The sequence below is a fragment of the Balaenoptera ricei genome, chromosome 9 (assembly GCF_028023285.1).
Source record: "Balaenoptera ricei isolate mBalRic1 chromosome 9, mBalRic1.hap2, whole genome shotgun sequence".
Classification (NCBI taxonomy): Eukaryota; Metazoa; Chordata; class Mammalia; order Artiodactyla; family Balaenopteridae; genus Balaenoptera; species Balaenoptera ricei.
In genome coordinates this window covers 30,745,510-30,771,069 of record NC_082647.1, presented here as the reverse complement: position 1 = coordinate 30,771,069, position 25,560 = coordinate 30,745,510, and the positions used below count along the sequence as shown (strand labels likewise).

At 38.1% G+C, this 25,560-nt stretch overlaps 1 long non-coding RNA gene across 4 annotated transcripts in view; it reads right to left on the bottom strand.

The window, feature by feature from the left end:
* LOC132371857 (uncharacterized) overlaps positions 1 to 20,147 on the bottom strand; it is a 183,743-nt gene extending 163,596 nt beyond the window's left edge. For 2 of the 4 annotated variants that reach the window (XR_009504998.1, XR_009504995.1), the window contains exons 1-2: positions 19,060 to 19,371; positions 8,412 to 8,484 (exon numbers count right to left, since the gene is read on the bottom strand). This is a non-coding gene — a long non-coding RNA (uncharacterized LOC132371857). Of the gene's footprint in view, positions 1 to 8,411; positions 8,485 to 19,059; positions 19,372 to 20,066 lie in introns of those variants that run through there. The other 2 variants (XR_009504997.1, XR_009504996.1) reach the window with 2 other exon arrangements.
* Between the last annotated feature and the right edge of the window lie 5,413 nt (positions 20,148 to 25,560).

The following is a 25,560-nucleotide window of genomic DNA, read 5'->3' as shown; positions in this document are numbered from 1 at the left end:
AAAACGAATAAAAATCATATGATCATCTCAATATGTGCAGATAAGGCTTTTGACAAAATTCAACATCCATTTATGATAAAAACTCTCCAAAAAGCCAGTACAGAGGGAACATACCTCAACATAATAAAGGCCATATATGATAAGCCCACAGTTACCATCATACTTAAGGGTGAAAGGCTAAAAGCATTCCCTCTAAGATTAGGAACAAGACAAGGATGCCCACTCTCATCACTTTTATTCAACATAGTATTGGAAGTCCCAGCCACAGCAATCAGATAAGAAAAAGAAATGAAAGGAATCCAAATTGGAAAGGAAGAAATAAAACTGTCACTGTTTGCAGATGACATGATACTATACATAGAAAATCCTAAAGACACCACCAAAAAACTACTACTGGAACTTATCAATGGATTTGGTAAAGTTGCATGATACAAAATTAATATATAGAAATCTGTTGCGTTTCTATACAATAATAATGAACTATCAGAAAGTGAAATTAAGGGAAAAAACCCATTTATAATCTCATCAGAAAGAATAAAATACCTAAGAATAAATCTAACTAAGGAGGTAAAAGACCTGTACTCAGAAAACTATAAGACACTGATGAAAGAAATTGAAGATAAGATGACACAAAGAGATGGAATGACATACCATGTTCATGGACTGGAAGAATATTATTAAAATGATCACACTTCCCAAGGCAATCTAGAGAGTCAATGAAATCCTTATCAAAATATCAATAGCATTTTTCATAGAACTGGAACAAGTAATTCTAAAATTTGTATGGAACCGCATAAGATTCTTAATAGCAAAAACAATCTTGAGAAAGAGAAACAGAGCTGCAAGTATCATGCCCCCTGAATTTAGACTATACTAGAAAGCCCCAATAATCAAAACAGTATGGTAGTGGCACAAAAACAGGCATGTAGATGAATGGAACAGTATAGAAAGCCCAGAAATAAATCCACCACTTATGTTCAATTAATCTATGACAAAGGATGCAAGCATAAACCATAGGGAAAGACAGTCTTTTCAATAAGTGGTGCTGGGAAAACTGAACAGCTACGTGTAAAAATGAAATTAGAACATTTTCTCATACCATATACAAAAATAACTCAAAATGGATTAAATGCCTAAATGTAAAACTGGAAACCATGAGACCCTTAGAATAAAACATAGAACACTCTTTGACATAATCATAACAATATTTTTTTGGATCTAAGGCGAAGGAAACAACAAAAATAAACAAATGGACCTAATTAAACTTAGAAGCTTTTGCATCACAAAGGAAGCCATCAACAAAATGAAAAGACAACCTACTGAATGGTAGAAAAATTTGCAAATGATATGACTGATCAGTTGTTGGTTATAACCAACAACTATAAACAGCTCATACAACTCAACATCAAAAAAATAAACAACCCGATTTAAAAAAATGATGGAAGACCTGAATAGACATTTTTCCAAAGACGACATACAGATGACCAACAGGCACATGAAAAGATGCTCAACATCATTAATCAGAGAAATACAAATCAAAACCACAATGATATACCACCTCACACCAGGCAGAATGGCTGTCATCAAAAAGACCACAAATAACAAATATTTGTGAGGATCTGGAGAAAAGTGAACCCTTGTACACTGTTGATGGGAATGTAAACTGATGCAGCCACTGTGGAAAACAGTATGGAGTTTCCTCAAAAAAATGAAAATAGAACTACCATACAATCCAGCAATGCCACTCCTGAGTATATATCTGAAGAAAATAAAACACTAATTCGAAAAGATACATGTACCACAATGTTCACAGCAGCATTATTTATAATACCCAAGATATGGAAGTAATCTTAGTGTCCATCAACGGATAAATGGATAAAAGAGTCGTGATATATATACATATATATACAGGTCTTGTTTTTGTATCCATTCAGCCAGTCTATATCTTTCGGTTGGAGCCCATAGTCCATTTACATTTAAGGTAATTATTGATATGTATGTTCCTATGACCATTTTCTTAATTGTTTTGGGTTTGCTATTGTAGGTCTTTTCCTTCTCTTGTGTTTACTGCCTAGAGAAGTTCCTTTAGCATTTGTTGTAAAGCTGGTTTGGTGGTGCTGAATTCTCTTAGCTTCTGCTTGTCTGAAAAGCTTTTGATTTCTCCATCAAATCTGAATGAGATCCTTGCTGGGTAGAGTAATCTTGGTTGTAGGTTTTTCCCTTTCATCACTTCAAATATATTGTGCCACTCCCTTCTGGCTTGCAGAGTTTCTGCTGAAAGATCAGATGTTAACCTTATGGGGATTCCATTGTATGTTATTTGTTGCTTTTCCTTGCTGCTTTTAATATTTTTTCTTTGTATTTAATTTTTGATAGTTTGATTAATGTGTGTCTTGGCATGTTTCTCCTTGGATTTATCATGTATGGGACTCTCTGTGCTTCCTGGACTTGACTATTTCCTTTCCTATGTTAGGGAAGTTTTCAACTATAATCTCTTCAAATATTTTCTCAGACCTTTCTTTTTCTCTTCTTTTTCTGGGACCCCTATAATTCGAATGCTGGTGCATTTAATGTTGTCCCAGAGGTCTCTGAGACTGTCCTCAATTCTTTTCATTCTTTTTTCTTTATTCTTCTCTGCAGTAGTTATTTCCACTATTTTATCTTTTACATCACTTATCTGTTTTTCTGCCTCAGTTATTCTGCTATTGATTCCTTCTAGAGATTTTAAATTTTCATTTATTGTGTTGTTCATCATTGTTTGTTTGTTCTTTTAGTGTTTTAGTTCTAGGTCCCTGTTAAATGTTTCTTGTATTTTCTCCATTCTATTTCCAAGGTTTTGGATCACCTTTACTATCATTACTCTGTGTTCTTTTTCAGGTAGACTGCCTATTTCCTCTTCATTTGTTTGGTCTCTTGGATTTCTACCTTGCTCCTTCATCTGCTGCATATTTTTCTGTCTTCTCATTTTGCTTAACTTACTGTGTTTGGGGTCTCCTTTTCACAGGCTTTAGGTTCATAGTTCCTGTTGTTTTTGGTGTCTGCTCCCAGTGGGTGAGGTTGGTTCAGTGGCTTGTGTAGGCTTCCTGGTTGAGGGGACTGGTGCCTGTGTTCTGGTGGGTGGGGCTGGATCTTGTCTTTCTGGTGGTCAGGGCTGCATCTGGTGGTGTGTTTTGGGGTGTCTGTGAACTTAGTATGATTTTAGGCAGCCTCTCTGCTAATGGGTGGGGTTGTGTTACTGTCTTGCTAGTTGTTTGGCATGAGGCATCCAGCACTGGAGCTTGCTGGCCGTTGCAGGGAGCTGGTTGTTAGCATTGAGATGGAGATCTCTGGGAGAGCTCTCACTGACTGGTATTACATGGGGCCAGGAGGTCGCTGGTGGTCCAGTGTCCTAAACTCATCTTTCCCACCTCAGAGGCTCAGGCCTGACACCAGGCTGGAGCACCAAGACCCTGTCAGCCACATGGTTCACAAGAAAAGGGAGAAAAAAGGAAAGAAAAAAAATTTTTTAAAGAAATAAAATTAAAATAAAAATTTAAAAATAATTAAAATTAAAATAAAAAATTAGAAGAAAGAAGACAGCAACCAAACCAATAAACAAATCCACCAATGATAGCAAGCACTAATCACTATACTAAGATAAACATAAAAATCAGAAACAAGTCAGTCACAGACAACAAACCCCAAGTCTACAGTTGCTCCCAAAGTCCACTGCCTCGATTTTGGGTCAATTTGTTGTCTATTCAGGCATTCCACAGATGCAGGGTACCTCAAGTTGATTGTGGGGATTTAATCTGCTGCTCCTGAGGCTGCTGGGAGATATTTCCCTTTCTCTTCTTTGTTCGCACAGCTCCTGGGTTTCAGCTTTGGTTTTGGCCCCACCTCTGTGTGTAGGTTGCCCTCAGGCTTCTGTTCCCACCCAGACAGGATGGGGTTAAAGCAGTGGCTGATTAGGGGGCTCTGGTTCACTCATGCTGGGGGGAGGGAGGGGTGCAGTAGTTATAATTGGAATGTGGGGCGACCCTGCAGCAGCAGAGGCCAGCATGACATTGCAACAGTGAGGCACGCCATGTGTTCTTCCAGGGAACTTGTCCCTAGATCACGGGACCCTGGCAGTGGCGTGCTACACAGGCTCTTGCGGGGGGAGTGTGGATAGTGACCTGTGCTTGCGCACATGATTCTTGGTGGCTGCGGCAGCAGCCTTAGCCTTTCATGCCCGTCTCTGGTGTCCACACTGATAGCTGCAGCTCATACCCGTCTCTGGAGCTTGTTTAGGCAGTGCTCTGAATCCCCTCTCCTCGCGCACCCAAAACAATGGTCTCTTGCCTCTTAGGAAGTTCCAGACTTTTTCCCGGGCTCCCTACTGGCTAGCTTTTGCGCACTAGCCCCCTTCAGGCTGTGTTCACGCAGCCAACCCCATCCTCTCCCTGGGATCTGACCTCCGAAGCCCGAGCCTCAGCTCCCAGCCCCCACCAGCCCCAGCCGTCGGGTGAGCAGACAAGCCTCTAAGGCTGGTGAGTGCTGGTCGACACTGATACTCTGTGCAGGAATCTCTCCGCTTTGCCCTCTGCACCCGTTGCTGCACTCTCCTCCATGGCTCCGAAGCTATCCCCCCACCACTCCCTGTCTCTGCCAGTGAAGGGGCTTCCTAGTGTGTGGAAACTTTTCCTCCTTCATAGCTCCCCCTCAAGAGGTGCAGGTCCCATCTCTATTCTTTTGTTTCTGTTTTTTCTTTTCTCTTTTGCCCTACCCAGGTACATGGGGATTTTCTTGCCTTTTAGGAAGTCTGAGGTATCCTGCCAGCATTCAGTAGGTGTTCTGTAGGAGTTGTTCCACATGTAGATGTATTTTTGATGTATTCATGGGGAGGAATGTGACCTGCCCGTCTTACTCCTCCTCCATCTTGAAGGTCTGGCCCTGGCATTTATTTTAATAGTTAAACTTATTGAAATGTAGAATGTAGGCACCCATATCTCAAACATGGAGAACAAAGTCTGAAAATCAGTGAGTGTTCAATAACAAGTATTTGTTAAATTTATTAATTTATTAGCTTTTGTTCAATGATATAAGTTTTGCTTTTTGAAACCTAGTTTGAATCTCAAAATATATTGATATCATCCAGTCCCAATTTTGTTTTACCTGCATTACAAGATCTATTGCCCTAATATCATGATATATTGACCTGTTCTGCTAGCACTATTAAAATTTTATGCATGCCTCATTCATATTTTATGATAATTAATAGTATCATTTAGAAAATTCATCTCCTAGGAGATGAGGACTTTTGTGTCTTATCAATTCTTTTTTGAAACATCTGACCTAGGAAACACTTTAATCACAATATTTAAACTTTTTGTAGTTTCTCACAACCATTGTGACAACCAATGCAATTAACTGTTCGACCCCAGTATAATTTGTCCTGTCTAATTGATATTACCACTACTTACCTAAATCAGTTATGATTGCTTCTGAAATACCTAGTGTCATACTCAGTTCCCAGTCTTTACTGGTTCTTGCCTACATCCTATGTTTTTTGTATCACAATTGCCTTCTGTAATCACAATTACTACTAACTCTTTCTATTTGAGTATTATTAGTCAGGGTAAGTAATGTTAGCTGTGTAATAAACAACCCTCAAATCTTGGAGGATTGACAATATAAATGTTAATTGGTGGCTGTTGACTTGTGCCAAAGTACAAAATGGTCCCCCAACTGTGCGAAGAAAAAGTTCTAATGCGTGCAGAATTTCAGAGAGCCAGTACAACCGACTCTTGGCCATTTCTAATATATGTCTTCAAATTCACATCCAGTCAACAGAACAGGGAAAGAAACAGATTGTGGAGCAATTCTTAACTGCCTTATCCCAGAAGTGACACATCACTTCTGCTCACATTTCATTGGTGGCAACCAACCAGTCTTACGACTCCACTTATAATCAAAAGAACTAGAAAATAGTTTGTACTCAAGAGAAAGGAAAAGCCTAATTAAGCATCTGACCAATCTTTGACACAAATTTCACATAAACTCATGGATCTTACAGATTCAACTTGTTCAAAATAATTATTTTTTATCACTATCATCTTGATACAAAAACTGCCATGACATTTCCAGTGTAAGCTTTCACTACTTCCTGAAAGGATGTTAAGTCTGAAAAAACTCTAGGCAATTAAAATACATAAAAGGATCCTACTGATCTTTTTTATACTCAAGACAGGAAGTCAGCTAAAGTCCCAATTCCTTTCAAATGGAGAATAGTAGTAAAATCCAACATAAGGGCACTAGGGATAGACAAGGGTCAAGACTACTGCAACTGCTAGGTCAGTTTTAGCAGTGACATAATGGAGGACATACGTGTAAGATTATAAATTGAAGTTTATTTTTTAATATATTATGTCACTGTCCTTCTTTTTTTTAAATAGCAATGGGGTTTTACTGACAACTTGGAATTTCTACAACTTTGACAGTAGTTACTTTGGACTTCAGTTAAAGCCTCTCCAGGCTCAGTTGGGAGCCTAATCAGAGTATTTCCAGGTAACTGATGCTTGGGTCCAGTCGTTTTTGAAGTATACCTTTCCACTTATGACTATAATCAGAAAGTTGGTCTGACTTCGATAGCTGATAGCCAAACTGTGTCAAAATTTTCCTTATCACATAAATGGTAAATTGTACTAAAGATATACTATATTCTCTTATAGGGAGAATTCAACTTACCATGCTATCACAAATTGTTATAAAATTTTAAAAATTTATCTAACTCAGTTTCAGGTTTCCTTGTTCCCTTCACACTTTGAACGGAAAAGCATCATCACTTATTTTTATTACTGAATCCTGAAATTCTAAAAGTTACTTTGCGTATTTCATTTGCTGGGCCTTTTCTGTTCCAAAATTCATTCATATGCAGAATTACCCATGATATTCTGAAGAAAACAGGATGTCATTCTCTAAATGAAACACTTGGAAGGAGGATTATTTCTATTTCAAGCCTCCAGTTTATTTTAATTTATTTGCTGATGGAGCCAAGATCTGCAAGAACAGTCCCACATTCTCATGCTGATTCTAAGTGCAGAAATCTACATCATGACCTCTGTATTAACAGACACAATATATCTTTAAAAATAGAGTGTTCCAGCTGTATGTGCCAGGGCCCTAGTGACTTCAAATCTCAACAGACAACATTACTACAGAAAAGCTTCGGTCTTGAGAAGAGTGGCTTTCACACAATTGAATAAGAATTTTAGTTTTTTATAAAAAAGCAAGTGCTGAGCTTAAAATACATTGTCAGAGTACCAGCATCCAAAATAGAGTGAAAATGTATGCCTCAACTGAAGCAGTTTTAGTCTGTCACTCATTTCATGGTTTATAATCATTCTCAAGTGAATATTATCAAGAAGGTGCTTTTGTCTCCATCTCCCCTGGGTGCTCTTCTGTATCTCCATGAACAATCCTCAGACTTAGAGGAAGCCTTAGAGGAAGGCTGAGTTTGCTATTCACATTTGATTGCACAAGCTCCTGGGATGGGGTCAAATCAGTGATTTAGGAGCCTTTCTCTCTGCTCATTCTCATTCTTCTCCCTCTTCTAGGGCCACAGAAGAAGATAAACAGCCACTAGCATGTTTAGAGTAAGCTATATGATGTCAAAATAATTGAATAGCTGATGTTTTGTTAGGATATAGATTGATCACTGATTAATATATCACTGATCAATATATCCTTGGAGGCCAACATCATTACTGTAAAGGAGAAGGAACTGTTGAAATTGATGAGTACGTGGTCAATGGGGACCAGAGATGCCCTTAAAGGAACTAGCAGTTTGGATGTTTTTCTCAGAAGGTGGGGAAATACATGCCAATTACAATATCAATTAACAGTGTATAGCATTGTAGACATTCCTGTGGATGACTTATTCAACAAGTGAAACCTGTAAGTTAGATGGCATAGGTATTATCTACACTTTTCAGCTGAAGCAATGAAGATTTGGAGAATTTAAGTGATTTAGCCCATCTTCAAGTTAGGATGTGCTAGAGTCAGCATTTTATAAAACTGTTCCTGTGATTCAAAATCCAATTCATGCTCTCTTTTTACTACACTAGTGATTTTTTTCAGATTGTATTCTGCAGTGATATGGCTCTCTGGAACAGAACTTTGAGGATTGCCGTAAGGGGAAAGCAGAGAATCCAAGCAAGTGGGAATGCCAATAGCATCTTCTCTTAATTCAATCAAAGCAACCCCATGTCTACTGTTTAAATTGGGATTTGATACTAAGATTACACTTGAAAAATTTTTAAAAATCATAATTGCAATAACTAAACAACACAAGTTTTTAGCACAAAATATTGTACTATGTCATGTTTCTTTTTCCAAATAAGGACTGCTCAAAGTGATTCCTAGGTTAAAAGTTCATCTATCAAGCTTACCTAAAACTCAAGACCTTCAGGTTGTGAGACCGATGCACTGCTGGCTACACCAAGATGGCAGCTCTAAGTTTACCTAGAGAAACACAGGAATTGAAAGATTAGGATATTTTTAAGGCTAACAAATGTATGTATGTATTTTCTCTGCTAATCTTGTTTAAAGATCAAGTTGTAGTTGATTTAATTTATTAGATTTAGCAGGTGTCCTACTGGGGGTCTGGCACACCAGCTTTTCTATTAGAAAGGCAATGGATCCTTCTATGACAGGACCCTGAATCCTGCCACAACTGATTAAGGTTGACACCTAACCCAAGTTGGGCCAATTTCATAACCTTCCACAATAAAAAAAAAAAAAGCCACCATCACTACAGTTAGGTACATCAAGCTGAATCTGAGTCACATTAATAGTGTAGCTACACAAACTACAAAACTTCCCAGGTTTCTTCTCATTCTGAAACTTATTTTCAATATTTCCTTTGATTCCATTGACATTCATTTTTATTGTTTAAGGTAGTTCTAGCTTTTGTTTTTCCTCTTTTGCAACAAACAATATCTTACTTAAGAGCAGTAATTTAAAAAAAAACTACTTGTGGAAGCAGCTGCGTTCTATAATTCAGGGTGCTTTTTCTTTTTATCCTCCCTTATTAATGAGCTTAAGAAAAATAATTACTATTACAGTTTACAGTAAGTCAAATATCCATCAAGTTTAAGAATTTTCTTAATTTGTTTCTAGTGTATTTTTATAACAATACTAATGATCCAAATATAAGTAAAATTATATCTTTGTAAAGCCTATTAAATAAAATCACAAATGACAAGGTTTTTCAGATATTAAATTCAATTTCTCTTTTCTTAATTTCTACCACTAATCCTAGAAATGCATTTCTGTATTTGAATACTCTTCCTTTTTTATGGTTATTGCTCTAAAATATTTGAAAACAGGCTACTTAATTTTACAATATTGTCTCAGATATGATGACTGCATATGGGTTTTTATCTGAGTACATACTCTAAAATAAGACTGTTCTTAAATAATCACCATATGAAGTAAAATCCCTATTTTACACCACATTCTATTAGCAGAAATGTGAACTGTACAAAATGAGTAATTGTATATAAAGGAAGATTTTACTGATGATTAAACGTCTGAAATTTTATTGTATTTCACAGTGTATTATTTTATTAACCTGGGAAAAAGAGGACACTTTGCACATCTTTTAGCACCCATCCATCATTATTCAATTAAACAGACTATTTGAAAAATAAAATTCTCATGGTAAGCTGCTGAATTGGGCCATTCTGAAAGTCTTCTAATCATTTTTATGCTTTGTTCTTATTAGTTGTACATTACTGCCTTATGTTCCCTTGGTTCAGGTACCTATCAATTCACAATTGATTACAATAACCTCTCAGCTGTCCTTCAGGTCCCTGGCTCTTTTCTTTACTGTCACCCCAAATGCAAGTCAACCTATATCCAATTTATAAATTAATCCTCATAAATACCTCATTCACCTCTCAGCTTGTTAAAATGAGATTAAAGTACTTTTTTGTTAATTTAACACTCTTGGGAGGTATTCAAGGGTCTCCAAGTTAACACTACCTTGCCCAATACAAACTACTTTTATAGAGCCAAGCATTTGTAATGCATTTTCTCTAATCCTCATAATACACGTTAAGTACACTTAGTTATTCCAGTTTTACAACTGAAGAAACTGAGGCCCAGAGAATTTAACCGATTTTCCAAAGTTATACAGCTAATAAGTAGAGGCATCTGTTTCTGGACCCAAGTATGTCTGGATTCCATAAAAGACTTCATTAAAAATAGGTTCCAAGTTCACATAAATTTAGGAAAATAATCTATAGCATATCCATCTTGGAAATTCAAAGTTTTCATTAGCATTTGAAGGAACTGAATAGTCCTACATTAACAAATGCTTTCCAATTTGATTAACCCAGCATTTTCCTAACGTATTGAATCTCACTATCTTTTATCATGTTCTGCTAATAAGCATTACTAGTAGACTATTATAAAAGTATTTTTGTCTGCCTAATGTACATTCACATGCCCCTTTTCAGGGCTTCACTAGGAATTTCTTTCTCTGTGTGGCCACAGTTGTGCTGTCAATACCTGCCTCTTTCCACTGCAGTGGTATATGCACTACCCAGGTTGTTCAATGAGAGTACCACATACTGTGGGACACAGTGATTACTTCACCACTAGCAAATGACCTAGGCAAGGCCAATTCCAATCTTTCCTAGGCATTAGAAAAGTTACCTTTACAGAGGCATCTTTATATGTGTATAGAATAAAGCAAATAAAGCCAAAGATATAGAAAGTAAGTCTGAAACCTCTAGGTCCACGTATGTCTAAAGTAAACTTGACCCTTGAATTCCACAGACACAAATGACAATGAATTTTCATTTGGACTAAGAAAATTTGAATTGAGTCTCTATGCTTGTAATCAAATAGTCCTGACACAAAGAACTATAAAATTTATGTCCCAACCAATGCACTTCGGCAAAAACTGCAGTCTATGCTAAAAAATGCTTTTAATTTTCTTCATAATACTGCAGATTGCAATAAGCATTTTTTCCAAATTATGTGTTTTCAACTATTGTTTCCCTGTGATGTGATGTATATTTAACTACGTGTCAAAAAGCTGCTAGGTTCTTTTTTTTTGTATTATATTTACCTATAAGCTTGATTCATATTACTATTTAGCCAGTTACTACAACCTTGTCTTAGATGCTCTAGAAGCTTAGTCCCTGGATGGGGATTCTTGAGCCAGTGACTAAAATATTATTCTCAGATGAAACATTTAAGGGGGTGAGAAAGACAGGAAAGGGGCAGAAGCCTACAACATTTGCATGCAGATGAAATCCAGCCTCAGCCTAATCCTATGGGGAGTTCTAAGCAGAGGAACGTCCACAGAGACATCCTACCCTGAAGCAAACTATCTCCCACACTCTAAGTGGAATTCTAGGAAGAATGGTTTAGCTTCAACTGTTAGTAGCCCACACTCACAGAACCTGGGAGATGGGTGATCTCAGATCAGTAAAGGGGATCCTGGCAAGGCAACAACCATCTACCACAACCCACAGCTGCTTCCAAACACACTTAAACTGCACAACATAGGCTAGAAAGAACTTGATTGTTCCAATCAGATTAATCTAGGTTAAACTCCAGCTCTGGAATTTCTGGGTCAACTTGAACAAGTTATTTCTCATCTATTGGCCTAGGAACTTTCCTTTGTCATGACTAGAGGTAATATAGTAGGTACTAAGTAGCTAATAATTGTTAATACATACACATAAAAGCAAGTACTTGGTGGCTTTTCTAATCTCTGCTAATCCAGAGAACATTTATTCGATATACAAAAATAATTTTAAATAATTTAAAATTTTGCTGCAGCCTCTCAAAAAAAAAAAAAAAAAGGCCGATAGAGGTTACCTACATAATAAATATCAAACTGCCTTACAATCTTCATTCTTAAACTCTGTCCTAAACTTGAAACCACAAGTAGCTTCCCCTAAGGTTTCAGGCATTCTTCCTTCTAGAATACCCCAATCTACCTTCCACAACACAATAATTATTTGAGCATTTTGAATTTTTCCTTTTGTATTCGTTTGCAAGGGCTACCATAAAAAAGTACAAGCTGCGTGGCTTGACAAAAATGTGTCTTCTCACAATTCTGGAGGCTAGAAGTCTGATATCAATGTGCTGCCAGGGTTGGTTTCTTCTGAAGCCTCTCTTCTTGGCTCATAGATGGTTCTCTTCTATGTTTCTTCATATGGTCTTCCTTCTGAGGAGATATCTGTATCCTAATCTTGCCTTTTCTTATAAGGACACCAGTCATATTAGATTAGGGACCGCCCTAATTACCTCATTTTAATTAATTACCTTCTTAAAGGCCCTATCTCCAAATATGGTCACATTCTGAGGTACCAGGGTTAGGATTTCAACATCTGAATTGGGGGAGAAAAACACAAGTTTGGCCTTAATACATTCACTTGGCTTGTAGCTAACGTTTACCAGACACACTATTCTTGCCAAAGTAAAGCCTATTGGCCTTTCTGGCTTCATGACATTGCTTGTCACTCTTTATTGTGATGTGTGTAAAAATGGCCCAGGAACCTCTCTGGCAAAGGAAAACTCTACTGGGTACTTCTGGGGCAGGTGAGAGTGAGTAATATGAATGGTCATGAATTAACATTTTTTCTGTCGCATTTTATAATTAAAAAACATGTTAAAAATAGATCTTATTGAGATTCAACATTGGTAGTAGTAATATATGTTACAGCAGGCAGTGGTCATCTTACCAGAGATGTGAGGGAGAGCTGAAAGAAAACTTACTCTGTGAACCTGAGATTATTAGTTGAAGACAGTATGACTACTTCACCTTTTCCTCAGGCAAGGTTTTGTTTTATTTAATTTCAAATTCAGAGTGGAAAATAGACTGAACTCTTACAGAGATGGTGCTTACTTTATAAAATGTAGAGCTCAGGCTTCCCTGGTGGCGCAGTGGTTGAGAATCTGCCTGCCAATGCAGGGGACACGGGTTCGAGCCCTGGTCTGGGAAGATCCCACATGCCACGGAGCAACTAGGCCCGTGAGCCACAACTACTGAGCCTGCGCGTCTGGAGCCTGTGCTCCACAACAAGAGAGGCCATGATAGTGAGAGGCCTGCGCACCGCGATGAAGAGTGGCCCCCGCTTGCCACAGCTAGAGGAAGCCCTCACACAGAAACGAAGACCCAACACAGCCAAAAGTAAATAAATAAATAAATATTAATTGACCTACAACACATACAATTTAAGATGCAAAGGAAGTGACCATTGAAACTACAAACCCTAAAACTCTAAAAAAAAAAAAAAAAAAAGTAGAGCTCTTGCAAACAGATATGATTACTAGAAAGAAAATGACTAGATCAAGATTATTTTGTTTACATATATATCCTACATATCATACATACCATGTCATAGTTCTAGAGAGCTTAGTGTTATGTTTGCCTGTAACTGCTGCCTGAAGGCAGTGCCTGGGCTGGACAAACACAGGTCAAAGAGAGGATCTCTGACATTTTTGGAGTGGGAGAGTCAGCTAGTGGGCTGCCTACCAGCCAGAAGGAGTCACTTGTCTGAAGAGAACAGTGTATCCTCCAACTCAGAGAAATGGAAATCACTGTTGAAATAGCGTTAGGATCAAAATCCAGAGCCAGATAATGAGAGATGAAAGGTAGAGGCTATAACTTTACAAATTATTTAAAACAGAGAGAGAGAAAAAGAGAGAGAAACTTAAGACCAGTTATTAATATTTTTATTTAACTCTCATTTCTGTAAAGGAGATATTCACCATATTTTCTTAGCATTTAAGAAGTAATTTTCCAAGATCTGCCTGATTTTTGATAAATAATCCAAAGCTTTCCATTCCTTTATTTCTTTCCAGTATGAATTTTTAAAAATGATCTCAATAGCTCAGAACCTTCAGAATCATCATTAACTTACCAGTCTTTATTTATTAATGTTCCTTCCTTGCATCTTTTGCTCCCTTTTCTCTCAAGTATTTGTAAAATTCTATTCTCTTCAAACCCTTTGGCTACCATGAATTATTTCTGCTTTTTCCTCGTACTGAAAACTACAAATAATGTAACGTGTCTTTAAGTTTCTTCTTTTCCTTTTTTCCATTTTCAATATCAGCTTTTATTATGTTAAAAGAACCATAATAAGATTTTTATAAAATACTAATGACTTAATAGTATGATTTGTGATAATTCTATTTTTCAGACAGCCTGGAACTATGTAAACATAAGACCCATGTAAATTTATGATGGATATATCTGTATATATATAAATTTATATATAATGGTGCATTCACATGTTGGTGACATTATATACTAATACTAGCAATATGTACTAGGAATATTTGACAAAGTATTTAAGACAGATCTTATGTCAATCTCACTTAGAATATATTTTCTGGAGTGTGGTGTGTGCCACCTAGATTCCCTTCTAACCTAAGGCACACCTTCCCCCAGCTGCTGGGAATGTTGGCTACTGATGGCTCTTAGCTGATTCTGTCTCAGGTAGTTGTTCTCAGCTGAAAAGAATATACTTATCTGAGGTCACATCTCCCTCCTGAAGGTCAGTGTGCATCCAAGGCCTGGTTGATACTGGGATATTAACAGCTGGTGTCCTTGCCTCGAGTTGGAGCAATCTCAAGTATTGTTCCACCCCTAGAGCTCCCAAAGGATAGACTGAGACCTATGGGTCTACATTACAGTTCAGTTCTTCCCTGTTTAATCTTGTTTCCTTTACTCTTCCACAGATGTTGACCCTGAAGGTAGTCCCTTATAAATTTTCAGCATAAAAATTTCTGCCTCATAATCTGTTTTCCAGGCAAACCACCATAAAACTGTTGGTACCAGGAGGGGTCCAAGGAAGCATGCTCTAAAACAGAATTTTGGAGCTGGACCACCTGACAACCAGGTGCAAAATAAGACCCCATTGGTTGCAGACTGTTGCAATGCAACTGTTAAATTTTGCCAATAGTTAATGTCTTATTTTTGAGATAAGATATATATACTGGCAGGTATAATATTTGTTTTAAGTTCCTTGGAAGAGCAAGTTATAAGAACAATCCTATCTTGATAATTCTTACTAAGTGCCATTTACGTACTGGAGGAAGACATTAAAAAGCAGGTGAAATGCACAGAAATCTCTTGCATTTCTATACACTAATGACGAAAAATCTGAAAGTGAAATTAAGAAAACACTCCCGTTTACCATTGCAACAAAAAGAATAAAATATCTAGGAATAAACCTACCTAAGGAGACAAAAGACCTGTATGCAGAAAATTATAAGACACTGATGAAAGAAATTAAAGATGATACAAATAGATGGAGAGATATACCATGTTCCTGGATTGGAAGAATCAACATTGTGAAAATGACTCTACTACCCAAAGCAATCTACAGATTCAATGCAATCCCTATCAAACTACCACTGCCATTTTTCACAGAACTAGAACAAAAAATTTCACAATTTGTATGGAAACACAAAAGACCCCGAATAGCCAAAGCAATCTTGAGAACGAAAAATGGAGCTGGGGGAATCAGGCTCCCTGACTTCAGACTATATTACAAAGCTACAGTAATCAAGACAGTTTGGTACTGGCACAAAAACAGAAATATAGATCAATGGAACAGGATAGAAAGCCCAGAGATAAACCCACACACATATGGTTACCTTATCTTTGATAAAGGAGGCAAGAATATACCGTGGAGAAAAGACAGCCTCTTCAATAAGTGGTGCTGGGAAAATTGGACAGGTACATGTAAAAGTATGAAATTAGAACACTCCCTGACACCATGCACAAAAATAAACTCAAAATGGATTAAAGACCTAAATGTAAGGCCAGACACTATCAAACTCTTAGAGGAAAACATAGGCAGAACACTCTATGACATAAATCACAGCAAGATTCTTTTTGACCCAGCTCCCAGACAAATGGAAATAAGAACACAAATAAACAAATGGGACCTAATGAAACTTAAAAGCTTTTGCACAGCAAAGGAAACCATAAACAAGACCAAAAGACAACCCTCAGAATGGGAGAAAATATTTGCAAATGAAGCAACTGACAAAGGATTAATCTCCAAGATTTACAAGCAGCTCATGCAGCTCAATAACAAAAAAACGAACAACCCTATCCAAAAATGGGCAGAAGACCTAAATAGACATTTCTCCAAAGAAGATATACAGATTGCCAACAGACACATGAAAGAATGCTCAACATCATTAATCATTAGAGAAATGCAAATCAAAACTACAATGAGATATCATCTCACACCGATCAGAATGGCCATCATCAAAAAATCTAGAAACAATAAATGCTGGAGAGGGTGTGGAGGAAAGGGAACACTCTTGCACTGTTGGTGGGAATGTAAATTGATACAGCCACTATGGAGAACAGTATGGAGGTTCCTTAAAAAACTACAAATAGAACTACCATACGACCCAGCAATCCCACTACTGGGCATATACCCTGAGAAAACCATAGTTCAAAAAGAGTCATGTACCAAAATGTTCATTGCAGCTCTATTTACAATAGCCAGGACATGGAAGCAACCTAAATGTCCATCGACAGATGAATGGATAAAGAAGATGTGGCACATATATACAATGGAATATTACTCAGCCATAAAAAGAAATGAAATGGAGGTATTTGTAATGAGGTGGATGGAGTTAGAGTCTGTCATACAGAGTGAAGTAAGTCAGAAAGAGAAAAACAAATACAGTATGCTAACACATATATACGGAATCTAAGGAAAAAAAAAAAAAAAGCCATGCAGAACCTAGTGGCAAGACGGGAATAAAGACACAGACCTACTAGAGAATGGACTTGAGGATATGGGGAGGTGGTGGGGTGACATGTGACAGGGTAAGAGAGTGTCATGGACATATATACACTACCAAATGTAAAATAGATAGCTAGTGGGAAGCAGCCACATAGCACAGGGAGATCAGCTCGGTGCTTTGTGACCACCTAGAGGGGTGGGATGGGGAGGGTGGGAGGGAGGGAGATGCAAGAGGGAAGAGATATGGGAACATATTGTATGTGTATAACTGATTCACTTTGTTATAAAGCAGAAGCTAACACACCATTGTAAGGCAATTATACTTCAATAAAGATGTTTAAAAAATAATAATAATAATAATCCACCTTCTGACAAATAAAAAAAAGCCAATTTAAAAAAAAAAAAAAAAAAAAGCAGGTGACTAATCACTGAAGAAAAGTAAGTGTGCAAGGCAGAAGTCCTCCTTGGTAGCATGAAAAGACTCATCTCCTATAGCCAGAGGGCAGTAAAGCTAAGAAACCCACAACTTAATTATGAAGAGTAGTAGAGTTCCAGGGAAGATAGGAAAGAGAAAGCTAATGAATTGGACCAGCAATTCAATGTAACTCAATATAAGTAGCAAAGTTCAGGGAAGGTTAACTCTTAGCCCCGTCTACGTAACCCACGTTTGCTATGCCAAATGTGGTTGGGAAAGATGGAGTATTAAGACCTGGCTTGAGGACATACGTTTCACTGCACTCAAAATCCTTGAGACTCCGGGAGTCCACTGAACTCTCTCTGGACCTGCCAAAGTGGCCCACTCCTTACTGTTAGAGGGTAGAACTACTAAAGCTATAGCAGAAGCCTCTGCTTTCAAGACAACATGTGTACCCTTTCACACTCCGTCTCATGGCCAGCCACCAAAGCCAAGTCACGACATGCCTGGGGAAGTTCTGGGCATTCTCCTAAGCTACAGGATATAATACTTTGGCAGGGATCTCAGGAAACAATATTAACATACTGCTCTTGAAGTATAGAGAAAGTAATGGTCCACATTAAGTTAAATAGAAATGCCTGTGGAAGATGCTGAAAGGATCAAAAGGCTCAGAGCAGGCACGTTAGAGTGGCTATGCTGTGTACGGCTGGAAAATCCACTAGCTACCTATGTTCTGCACAAGGACCTGATGGGTACCCCAGGTACCAAAATGGTAGAGAATGCACTAGTTAGAGGAACACAGCATGACTGTAAACCTCAATGGTTGCTGTCCCTTGTAACAGGGACGATGGTAATACTGTCATAGAATTAAGCTCACTGATAGTAATGAGGATTGCACGCTCCCTCGCCCCTTATAACAGGCGCCAGGTGGAAGTATTTAACCAGCAGAAGCAAGTAGAGTTACCATTATCTTAATGAGAGACAAGGTTGGAGTAAAGGCCAAGAAAGCCTGATTGCAAAGAGGTGTGGATGTAGTTAATAGGATACAGCGTCTCTAGGATCAAGAAAGTTGGACAGCTAACGAAGGAAGAACCCTGCAACACCACAGCAAAAGCATGTGGCCCAGATCTCCAAACCCTGCAACACCACAGCAAAAGCATGTGGCCCAGATCTCCATGGCATTTACCACTGTTGCACTCATGTCTCTGCCCTTCACCTATGGCACAGGGGGGTAGAGTGCAGTCTCTATCAGCAAATGACAGAGGAGGGAAAGTAGCAAGCTTTGCTCAGAGGTAGGTTGGCTCGGTAGGTGGAAGCAGGCTAAAATGTTCTGGTGCTGTACTTCTGCCCCACTGAAGACAGCAGTAAGGGGAATTCTCTTATTGAGCAAAGCTTCAGACAGTATGCTTAGTTACCACTTTGTGCTGCGGCCCAAGGTAAAATCACTTAAGACACATGCAGTGACAAAAGACTTGGCTGCTTGGGCCAGGCCTGGAAAGAGAAAACCCTGAAGATCAGGGATAAGAGGTGCAGGGAAGAGGCATGGTGACATCACCATTGACGTGAGCACAGAGGGTGAGGTTCTTTGTATTCCTTATTAACCTCCAACAGAGAGTATCCACCACAGAAGGAGCACTAAACAACCAAGGTGACAGAATTACTTGACCAGTAATTCTGATTTGATCAGCTGGTCTCTGTCATTGTCTGCCCCACAGCAGGCACGGTTAGGTTCACAAAGACTCATGGTGATAAGGATGAAAGATACACATGGGGCCAACTGTGTAAGTTCCCACTCCACAAAGCTGATTTAGCCACTGCCGTCGCTAAACATCCAACTCTTAGCCACAAACGCCAACACTATGTCCTGATATGGCATCCTACCTGGAGGAGACAAATCCGCCCCTTGGTGTTACCGAACCAGGTTCCTCTTGCTCGAGCACAGTGAGCCGAAACACCGAGACATCAAGGTTTGCAGCAAAGTGAGGGTTTACTCAGGAGTCAGCCAAGCGAGAAGACCGCAGAACAAATCTCAGATCCACCTCCTTGAAGGCAAGGAGACTGGGTGTATGTAGGCATAACAAAGAAGCAGAGCACGCTCAGGCGTGGGGAACACGGGGAGCATGGGGAAAGGTGATTGGAAAAAAGGGGCAGTGATTGTCTTTCTGCGCAGGCGTAACTAAGGTACAGCCTCTGCTCTTTTTAAAGGTCGCTAAGTATGGACACTTGCGCATGCCCAGTGGAAGGGTCGGTGGTCGTAGCCTGTCTTAACCAGTTCAACTGGAACTAGATGCAGCTGATTCCAAGTTCATAGAAAACAACTCAGGCAAACATCTTATTGTTTAGGCTATCTGCTGTTTGGAGGGCATGCAAGTCTTAACAGGACCTTGATTAGTGAAAGCAGGTGAAATGGATTTAACCCACGGTTTCAGTGGCACGTTGATTACATTCAACTCCTTCCACGTTGTAAAAACCAACAATTAATTTTGAACAGAAAAAATACGTATCTAGGGCATAAGTTTGCCTTTTCTGCACCGCTATTTAAAAACATAAAAAGCATTTACTCCACTGACAGACCCAGCATAACACTGCCTTGCACTTGGACTTGTGACACACGTCACAGCAAAGGGGTGCAATAGTACGCATATGACCACTGAATCCCCTAGTCTTATCAGATATCACGCCTCCCAGCAGCTCTTGACCTGCTGTGTTTTCAAGAGGTAGAATATATACATCTAGCAGCCATGCATGGAAGGAGTAAAAAAACAAAAAAAGAACTCTACCTTATCTCATCAAATGCTTACATTATTACTTTAAGAAAGACTAAGTACAATTCCCAATGTGGAAACACCCAGAAAGAGTGAGAATTTCGACCTTGAACTCTGACTTACCTGTTGTCCACTATGCAACACTGCCTTTCCATATTTGCACCAAAATCAAAGGACTGAACAAAGAGGCAGAAGAACAGCAGGGAAACAACACGTAAAACATTGACCAGCTTAAACTGGTTTTGTTTCCCTAAAACGGGTTGTTGATTAATCAAACCTGGAGTTGTTTTACAGAGACAGCCCTGCGCATGTGCGAGATGGGAACCCACGTCTCCAGGATGACCCCAGAGCAGTGAAAAAAATCAGAACATGTGAAATTCCTTAAAAATTTATTGACTTAAATAATTTTGCCTATGTTACACTTAATTAAAAAAAGAAACCCTTAAAAAAAAAAAGGATATGAAACTCAAAGAATAGAAATGTTGCCACCTGACCTCTTACAAAGCAAGAAATCCTTCAATAAGGAAAATCTAGCTTCCAGCAACCTGAGTAGCTGGATTACCATATATGGACTGATTAGAGACTAGCCAGTCATCTTCTGCCAAGTTCGAAATTCCCCTAACCACTTAAATTTTACCCCAACCCTGGATGGAGGAGACAAGAGTTGAGCCCTGCCCCCTGTCTCCTTGCCTATCAACCTCAAAATAACTGAAATCAACCTAAATCATCTAATAGGGAATTACTTAAATAAAATATGGTATATATACAGGATGGATGAGCATGCAACCATTTAAAATCTTATTTTTCTATTGATTGATTTACCCACATTATAGTTAGTTACTGGTAGCACCTAGCCTACAACACAGGATGTTTAATGTCTAATTCAATGAGCTATTGACCATATACTATTGGATTGGTCTTAATCTCCTTAGATATAACACACTAGCACCATCACTCTCCCATTCTCAATCCATGACCTGTCCTTCCAAATTATGTACTTTATGTTGAAAGACGTAATCAAGTCCTGATTAGTAATCCCTATATGTGCCTATAATTCACAAATAAGTTTCATATCTGCCATTATTAGAAACAAATACATTTTTATCTTGTTTTTCAAAGTACATAATGGCATAATTATCACTATATAACATCATGTAAAAAATCAGAATAAACATAAAATGTGTAAGCATGGTCTCATTTATAAACATTGGGTATTAACCATAATATGATAAAATTTGGTGTGTATATTTGTTGGGCTGCACCCCAGAGGCCTACAAGCCCTGTGCTTGCTCAGCTTCAAGACTGATGAAAGAGCCCAGTGTCAGCAATAGAGATATCAATGGTTTAATGGATGGGGGACCTTACACGTCTGAAGCAAGGTCCTGGAGCGACACCCCACCGTATGCAGCAGTTGACTGGCAGGACATGATGGCAGTCTTTGCTGTGGGGCCAGCGGGCGGTGGCGGGGGGGGGGTGGTGGGGGTGGGGGGGGTTGTGTGGTGGTGGTGGAATTACCAGTTATAGGTGAATTGACATCAGGTGGGCTCATTGGTTACCAGGGAAACCAGCAGAGGGGCCCGCCCCTCACCGCCCCTTTGATAAGAACAATCACTAGCTGGGCCTGGGGCAAGTACATAGGAAGGTCAGTCATGTGCTTAGGGTGTAGGTGAAGCTGTCACTTGTCAGGCAGGGGATGTACAGAGAGGAAGAGAATAGCCTTCTTGCGTGGCCTGACCATACAATATTATTTCCTTCTTATACTTTTCCATATTTTTCAAATAATTTTACAGTTTTATAATCTGAAAATGAACTATATTAAGACAAAAATAAGGAAAAGTAAGCAAGAAAGAATGCAAAAAAACAAGTTAAACGATATAAAGCCCTACCCCAAATCTCTTGTGTACCTGATTTGAAACATTTTAAAGACATTTTTAGAAGTGGTGTTTCTTTGTTGAGCATATTTCAATAATCTCTAAGTGAATTGAAGTAAATAACATTTTGCCTAAATGAATGCTGGCAAAGTTGTTCTCCAGGGAACAAAATTTGCTTGAAGAAAAGGCAGGGTCCTTTAGGATTTAGAAAGAACACACAAGTTAGTACACTAGGTCAAATGTAAGCAGAAATTGCTTCTAAGGCCTGATGTTGCCTCCTTCAATCTCACTCCTAATTCTTCTATATTAGTTTACCAGTGAAGTGGAAATGAATATTTGTCACACTCTTTCTCAATTAAGAATTAAAGCTCCACCCTGATACATATGAGAAAGAAATAAGGACTTAAATCAGGCAATTTATTACTTAGAAAGCCACCTTAGTTTACACCTTTCTGTCTGTGTTCTACCCAAGTGATCGAGATACATTGAAGACGCCATTCCCTCCAATTTTAAACAATTGGTATAAATAAATAAATAATACATTGGACATGATGCATGATAATTGTATGCCTCCTCTTTTCATGCAATGATACTTCATAGTAGCTGCATTAAAGAGCCCAATCATTCCCTGTTTTACCTCACCTCTTATGTGCAATAAATTATTGCAATTCCTTTGCCCATTTTTATAGCTAACAAATCTTGATATACTAGTAAATACTGTTTGTTACCTAAATAGTCACATTAAACTTCAAAATAGCTTTGAAATTACTACCCATGTGAAAATAAGCCATATAATCAGAAGGCAAGGAAGTGGTTGTTTAATTTCTAATATATTTCACCATATTTTATATGATTAGATGCTCAACAGAAATTCCATTAGCACACTCAAAATAAGATATACTTCAAGGATTGTTTATATAGGGGTTATTTACAAAGAGTGAGAGTTGGGGAACCAAGGATAGTGCGGTAACCTGGAGTCTGTAGTGAGCTTGGAGGTCAAAGGGTGGAGAAAGACTAGTTACTAGAATCTGGGAAGAAAACGTCCTACAGAATCAATAGCCTTGGGAGGAACAGTAATCTTGCATTGAGAGGCACAACCAATCCAAGGCATCCTAGCAGGAGCAAAGCCACATCAAATCCCCTGATCTCAGTCTCCTCCTTCCCTCTGACTTCCTGCTTTGTTTGCCCATTTTCAAAATCCAACCTGATACAGAAGGCAAGAAAGCTCATAGATACAATCTATAAAGTTCAGTTTGTCAGGGCAGAGAGCAGGGGGAGAGCATGAAATGTGCATCTGCAGGGACAAAAAGAAAACATTCCACACAATTAGTGAACTTTTTCTCCTTCAACTTGAACATAAAAATATAATGTTAATAACAATAATAATAACAGCTTATATTTGGGTAGATCTTTAATCTATATGTATGTTTAGAGAGTTCGGACTAGCTTTTTCATGATTTCTTCATCCATTACAATGTGATATGATATCCAGAATGGAATTTAATTTTCTAGGGGCTCACCAATTCAAAGCCTCCTAAATTTCCAAGAGTAAAGTCAGAAAATAAATTGCTTTATATGTTACATTTGTTTAACCAGTGAAGAAAAATCTGTATTTTTAACGTTCAGTTTTAATTGCTGTCAAAATTATTCATGTTAATAAATCAGTTACATAAAGGTTGCTGTGAAAAATAATAGTTCCCACCTCCACGCTCAATTATCCCTCTCTTTTAGAATTTATTTATCTTCTTTGCTCTATGTAACATTCTTGGGACTTTTTGATTGTTCAATTTCAGGTATTCATTTATTAGTTTTCTAGCACTGCTGTAACAAAATGTCACAGACCTGGTAGCTTAAACAACAGAAATTTATTTTCTCGCAGTCCAAAAGACAGAGCCTGACTGTCGGGGTTCTAGGAGGCAAGTCGGGGGATGAGGAGACGAGGACTGAAGTTTGTTATGTGTGTATTTCCTTAGCTCTCTTGCTTTCAGTACAGTGTAACAACCCTCACTTATCCTCGTGTGCTCCTTCCAAAAGTCCTGCTATTGTACCTGTTCTTCTGGGGGTCTGGGAAGTCACCCCAGCTGTGATGAGTGGAGATCTATGGATCTGACTGCTTGTGAAACAGTCTTAAAGAAATCCTCCTTCTTTCAAATTCCTTCCACTTTAAGAGATAGCTGGTTGTGACAATTCCTGAGAGTTTGGGGGATCATGTGATAAATTTGATTACTTTTTGGTGTTCCCCATTGCTGGATTAATTCTCACTTTTGACAATATGCTGAATAATTTACCACTTGTCTTTGCATTTCAGCTTGGAAAATTGTGTTGCTCAAGTTTCTTTTCCTTTTCTCCTGACTTTGTGAATCTGTGTCTTAGCAAATACATCCTTTTATTGTTTTAGTGGGTCTTCCAGAGAAAGCAAAGTCTGCCAACTTTAACTGAATGTCCAATATTTTTTCTTTCTGTTTTCTTAGGAACTAAATAAATTCATAGTTAGCAAAAATGCTAAAACAATATTGCAGTCCACTCAGCAACTACCATCAATGTTTTATTCTGTTACTAATGTAACAAAGACCTTTTTTTAAAAAAGGGTGTTAAAATGCTCTTGAGTTCATCCTGCTTCTTTTTCTTACTTCATTCCTAATATGGACCAACTCATATTTCCTGATAACATAACCAAATTATTCAGAATTACTGACCTGAAACTTAGTAAAGATAAACTGTGACTCAGTTCTTTTTTCTAATACCTTCATCTTTCCCTCCTCAACAATATACTTCTACTCTGACCTCTGCTTTCCAGGGTCTCAGTTTCTTGGCCTCATTATAATTATTTCTTTGAAAACTTGTCACTTCTTTGTGTTTGATTTTCACTTAAGTACGGATAATGTCATCACATTTATATCCCTGCCCTCTCATTGGTCATTCAACTTTATATTCACAAGGCTTACATGGTGTTTCCATATTCAAAATAAGCTATTGAATATGCTATTTCAGAGTAAGCATGTCCATATGTTAACTCTTCTTCCCTCCCAGGATATGTATCTTTTCCCTATTCCTCAATTTTCCTTTAAGAAACTATCATTCTTCTGATTACTGAGGTTAGACAGTAGACCTTTTCCTGTCTGCTTCATCATTTTGCTTCATCTAACATGCCAATCAATCCTACCATATCTTTCTTTAAATAATCTCAAGATTTCCACTTCCTCTGCTCTCTTGGTATCTCTTTTCTAGTTCATCTTCATGTCACTGAAATCCCCACTCAGTAAACATGAGGCCATTTAATAAATTTGTGTTAGATTGTCCAAAGGATAGATTTTGCACACACAATAATCCAAAATGAATGTTGGAAATGTTTCAACCTCAAATTAAGGTAAAACCTGCTTCTATTAATTTAATCTACATAAGTATCACAAGTTATTGATATCTGAAAGTGAAAGGAGAAGAAACAAGAACCAAGTGAATAAATAGTCAGTGTTTTATTATTATTACATCATCGACTTAATTCATATGGACTTTGGAAAACACTTTCCCCAATATCTATTAAGGTAAAAGCATATTAATATTTATTCAACATTGATTAGTTTATTCAGCACCTACTATGTGTCAGTTATTGTGCTGGGGTTTGGTTGTGCTTGGATAAGGATACAAATTTAAATAATGAAATGAGAATGTGACTTCCCAACGTTCCAAGCCGAGCAGGATGACAAGCTTTTATACAACAGGATGTGATAAGTGCTAAAATAGAGGTA